Here is a 6,000-nt window from a genome sequence, read left to right as displayed (position 1 = left end):
GCCTTTGATGGTGCATATAAGCACATCTCCTTGTGAGGAGGTCATTGTCCCTGTGAATTCTAACATCACAAACCCATTGCGCCATGTCCTCCCTCTTCTCACGGACAGTACTGTTCAGCTGAAAGCAAACACCAAAGCACCCACAACTTTAAGCTGTGTGCCTAAGTTTTTAGCAACACCTTAGGGGTGCAATAAGTGTGTGTTGCTTTGATGGTAAAGGGGTCACAGAAAGACCAACCCAAGGGAGTTGTAGCACATGGAAGTGAGGAGGGCTTTTCTATCCCTTTCCTTTAGGGTGGTGGGGATGGAGGCAGAGGTGATGGGATGGATGGGGAAGGAGAGAAGTTATGGATTCGCTACAGCAGAATCTCTGGGGCATCAGTAACTATGCATTAATATTTCTTAAATGGGCGGATGGAACAGGTCTTCAGATAGTTAGATGTTTTTAGGAGCTGATTTTATGAGCCCAACCCTTGCATCTCCTCACATCTAGAAAAGCACTAAATCCCTGCATGGTGACGTCTGCTCCTTGTGACTAGCAGAAACCCCCTACAAAAATATGTGTTTGATTGATGTACTCTGCCTTCACCAGGATTACAGATATACTAATCTTCCCCCCGCCTCTTTGGAACAGTATCTCAAAGCTATCTGGGATGCTGTCTCCTGGGCTGCAGTCCTCATTTTGTCCCAAATAAACTCAATCTGCAACTCAAAAAAAAAAAGAAATCCTAAAACTCCCCAGATGAAGAAAAAGATTGACAACCAACGGCCCCAAGGAGAAAGACATGAAGAGGAGCCTTCTTTCAAATTGAATCGTGTGCCCAGAATAAATCAATCCACCACTGCTGCAGAACCCACCTGCAGCACCCTCATTTTCATCCAGATTCTTGCCTCATTCTATCAGCCACCTTCCACATCTCCACCCCACCCCCCCACCGCCAACCCCAGCCTTACTCCAGTTTATCCCCTTTAATATCCCTGCTACCCACTGAGTGCCATTCCCTTAGGACTTCCTTCCAGCCCCAGTTAAGAAAAACATATGATCACCAGCTTCCAGACCCCACTGCCTCCACTCTGCATACTCCCCCAGACTGGAGGAAATAAGAAGAGTTTGTGGTCTTTTTTCCCCAAGCAAGTGGGCATCCAGATATGGGCAAAATTGCAGTGTACTCAGCATGCGACCTTTGGGTGTTGGGATGAACATGCAGGCCAGGCTGCAGCGCCACCGCCAGGGTACCAGGGACTTGGAGTCTTTAAATGCAAATTTCCCTTGTGGCAGCCGGGCCTCTTCTGCAGGGGTGGCAGCCGCCCTGGGAGGAAAGATGAGATTTAAATTGGTAATCAAGCGCTGTACCAAATTGGACTTTGACCTTGTTCAGAATTCCACTGGCCCATGTTCCCTGACCTGCCACCCCCCTTTCTGCCCAATTGTTCCCTCGAGTAGCTGCCTACTCTCTAAGGCAGTAAGGCAGGCTGTCACCAGCTGCCGCCTCCCTGGCTGCCTTCCACCTGGCTGGATCGGAAGGCCTTGGAAATCAAATGGCTTTGCCTTTCCAGCCTATTTGCTACCTCTGCTCCTGGAGCGAGACAAGAGTGGTCTGGATGAGGCCCCTGGCCCTAGCTGGGCCTGCTGGTAGGGCATGGGAAGGGGTGAGGGCAGCCCTGGCAAGCTTCTTTTATGCATTCTTGGTTACCAAAGCGATTCCCAGACAAGGCCTGGAATGGCCCGTGTGGGCCCACACGCCTGTTATGTCCACAGAAGCAGCATGGAGCCAACGTTCATTCTCTCCAGCTCCTTCCACTGGCCCAGAACACCCTCCTCTTGCTGCAAAACAGCACGTTTTTGCTCATTTCTTCTGCCTGGAAAGTCTTCCATATTCTCTTCTGCATATCTAAATTCTGCCCTTCCTTCCAGGGCCCAGGGAACCACTCTTCACCATAGAGTACCGACATCACTCCCCTGCAACCCTAGTATCCTTTTTCTCTGATCTCCTCAATTCATGACTCAGACCAAACACCTGGGGCATTTACTCACATGCTGATTTGCCATGTTGTCTCATTGTTTGAAGTCTTATCTCCCCAACAAGATGATAGGCTCCCAGAGACCGTGTCATGCCTAGAGTTGGCACTTAGTAGCTCTACTGGGAATCAGTGAATGAAAGGACAAGTGAACAAATATATGGATTGCTTTGTTCAGAGCAAAGTTTTCTTTACGCACCCAGAATTCTTGCTGAGAGAGCTCTTCTTTCCATTGACTTTCGTCACAATGAAGCTGCTGGTGGACACTTTGCTTCCAGTGCCTCTCAGAGCATAGGGAAACCAGGAATTTCTCACCAGGAGGAGTCAGCTGCCAGGACAGTTGGATTTCCACCAACGTGCAGGGCACTAGTGACTGCTGGGAGCAGATGTCCTGCCCTCTTTGATCTAATTGGGATGATAGAATGTGCCCTTAGGAAGCTCTGTTTCCTGTTCATGCAGACAGTACATAAGGGCTAAGAATGACCAGGTGCAGGAAGCACCCAGGCTAGGCTGTCCTAAAAAGAGAGCATAAAGGATGCAGACAATTGGGCTGTGGAATGGAGGCAGGGAGGAGGCTGGATGTCCAAGGAACGCGAGCGCCCCTACCCCTTCTCCCCCAGCCAGACTCCATCTGTCCATGTCTGCTCCCCGACCCAGCTGAGCAAGAGCTAACAGTGGGGCCAGGGCAAGGGACAAGATTGGGAATGGGGTGGAGGATGTATGGTTAACTCAGAGGGTTCATCTGAGAGGCAACACCTTGGGAGCGGCCACATCCAAATACAAGGCAGCTCCCACGCATGCGCTGTCCATCGGAAGGGGAAGCAGAGAGGGAGGCTCAAAAAGCCAGCAGAACGGAAGACCAGACAGGCAAGAAAGAAGATCCAGAAAGACAGGCCAAGTGTGAGCTGTCACATCTTTTTACACAGAGGGCCCAGGGGTTGGGGTAGGGGGTCGCTGATGAGCTCTGTCCATGGGGCTTCTGCCCACTGTCTCAGAAGGAAGCCAGGAGCTGAGGGCCAAGCATAGAGCCACCTACGTGGGGCCCCTCTGTGCCATTGTGCTCCTCTGCCCTTTGCTGTAACGAGGACAGAGAGATCCTCTGACCAAAAGATGCAGCGTGCTTGTCTTCTGGGTAGAGAAGAAGCTCAGAGATGAGAACAGGAGGGAAGGGGAGGTAGCAGCATCCAACTGCAGGCAAGCGGACCGAGCGCGGTGGGGTAAGCCTGGGTGTCGAGGAGTCATTCTGGGGCCCCCCAGGGAGCAGAAATGCCCACGGGAGATTTCGCAGCACTGCCCTCCCCTGGGCCCTTCCCCTCTGGCTCGGGGCCTCTTGCCCGCTAGTGCACGCAGCCCCATCACCAATGACAGGGAGCAGAGTTTGCCAATTCCATTCCTTTTATTACTCATGCCTTTCCCAGGGAAAGGAACACACTCGAAGGAGAATGGCAATTGCCGTGGGCTGGCACGTGCTGACACAACTTGCCGCTAACTCAGCCCCTTTCTTTCAAAAGGAATTTTACACGGCCCATTTTATGGGTACCTACTAACATCAGAACTGTTAGTCACAGGGCAGGCGTCCAGATCAGAGAACGCCCCATCCCCAGGGCATACTTCTTCCTTCTGCTGTGCAACAATCCCCCAGGACCACGGGAGGAAGGGTAGGCAATAAAGGAGAAGAGTCCAAACGCCCAGGTGTGTGTGCAGGGGCTCTTCCTCTCCCACTCTAGCCAGAGACATGGAATTTAACAAATTCTCAGAACTGGGGAGGCAGGGGTGCGTGAGAATGTGTTTCGCTGTGGGGAGGGTGGGTCAAACACCTAAAGCGTCTGATAACCACCTGCTCTTGAGAACGTGCCCACACACGTGGTGTACTGCTGAAGCCCAGAAATAGAGGGAAGAGAAAGGGGGCTGATCTGGAAACCAGTGCTCTATCCCCAATCCCTCCACACTGGTTAGAACTGTGGTTCCCATACCTGGATGGGTGACGGAATCACCTGGAAAGCTCAGTGAACATGCAGGTTCTTGGGGCCCCACTGCCGTCCCGCCAAGTCAGAACCACGTGGGATGGGGAAATTGGGGTATGTGTGTGTGTGTGTTCAACAAGCTCCCCTGGGATTCTCATGCCATATCCGCCTTCCTGAGCTTAGAATTGCTGGATTCATGTGGGGCTCCTTGCAAATTGATGCTGCTCTTGTCCAAGGCCACATGCAGACCTCCAGAGATGGACCCCAGGCCCAGCACAAGGAATGGGGAAGCCAGATCTCCCAAAGAAGCACCTTGCAGTCTGAGCATCCTGCTGGCACACTCAGCCACTGCAGGGGATCACCTGGGACTCCTTGATTTCCATTATCCCATAGGACCTCTTGTCTAGCATTTTGTTGTTTTTCACAAAATCAGCTATTACAGATATTTGATGATGGACTTGAATGCTCTTCTTCTTCCTGTTTAATATGTTTGCCAACCAACCTCACCTGCCAAAGGTAAGGTGGAAACCCATCACCCACTGGCTTGTTCAAGATGAGCCCATGGGGGTCTAAACCTTATCTTCTTTGGAGCTTCTATTTGCCTCAATAATAGGCAGCAAAGTGATTTGGAAAGTCAGGCTTAGACCCACACCCCGGTGCAAAATGCCTGGGCAGAAGAGATAGTTTCTTGTCTTTTCTACTTGTTTTTTTCTACCTAAGGTATGTATAAAGTCACAGAAGAAAGAGCATTGCTTGCACATGGCTGGTGCTGAACCCTTGAAATTTACCAAGGATATCTCACTCATGAATCTTCCTGGGTCTGAGTCACACAGTGAGGCTTTTAAGTGGAGAAAAGAAAATCCTGAGATGAATGAGATACATTCTTGCCCGGGAGGCAATACCACAGAAGCACTCACTCTTACCCACGCAATCGGGCCTGATAGCTGACGGAAATTGGTGGAAAAAGTTGTGAAATTGGGGATTACGGAAACAAAGTCTAAGGCGGGTAGGAGGAATTCTGCTGGCAGACTGCCTTTGAACTTGAACTGCAGCTCTTCCCTGGGTCTCCAGCCTGCTGGCCTGCCCCGCAGACTTTGGACTCTCTAGTCCCCGCAATCACAAGATTCAACTCCTTAAAATAAATCCCCCTCTGTATACACACATCTTATTGACAAATGCACAGCCCAGGAGGCAAGAACACATGCATACAACCACAACCAGCCCAGAAGGGAGAACTTTAGTCCCTACAATGAGCCAGGCTGTCACAATCACAAAATCAACACTGACCGAGATCACAGTTTCTACATGGCTTCTGTTGAGAACACAGATGTGTACATGGGGCAGAGTCCCTGTCCTCCATTGACCTTCCAACTCATCACCAAGTTAAAGAACCTCAATGCTGAAAGGGGCCCCTGTGAACCTCACCTAGTCCAGCCCCTCTGTTTTACAGACAGGGAAACTGAGGTTCTGAGAGGGGGCGGAACCTGGCTCAGGCAGCACAGCCTGACAATGGAGATGTTGGAACAAGATCCCAAGGAAAGCATTCCAGACAAGAAGAGCGTGAGAGTGAGTGCATGCGTTTGTGTGCGTGTGTGTGACACACACACTGAAGATGGTGGGAAGGTGGGAAGGTGAGCAGCTGGCGTAGGGTAATTACGGGCTGCAGAAAAGGTGGAGATGGGGGAAGGTGACTGTGGGGAGTGTCAGACACCCGAGTGTGAAGTTTAGAATGGGTCCCCTGGACTGGGGAGCTTCCAAACACTTTGGGCACGGGGAGTGAAGTGATGAAATGGTTCTTACAAGAGTGCTCCTGTTACAGGAATATTGTAAAAGAGAAAAAGGTTGAAGAAAACCTTGTGGTTTTTTTGTTTGTGTTTGTTTTTGTTTCTGTTTTGGCCGCGCTATACGGCTTATGGGATCTTAGTTCCCTGACCAGGAGTGGAACCTGTGTCCCCTGCAGTGGAAGCACAGAGTCCTAGTCACTGCACCACCAGGGAATTCCCAAAGAAAACCTCCT

The sequence above is a fragment of the Hippopotamus amphibius genome, chromosome 11, assembly GCF_030028045.1.
Source record: "Hippopotamus amphibius kiboko isolate mHipAmp2 chromosome 11, mHipAmp2.hap2, whole genome shotgun sequence".
NCBI lineage: Eukaryota > Metazoa > Chordata > Mammalia > Artiodactyla > Hippopotamidae > Hippopotamus > Hippopotamus amphibius.
Note: the sequence above shows the minus strand (reverse complement) of the source record.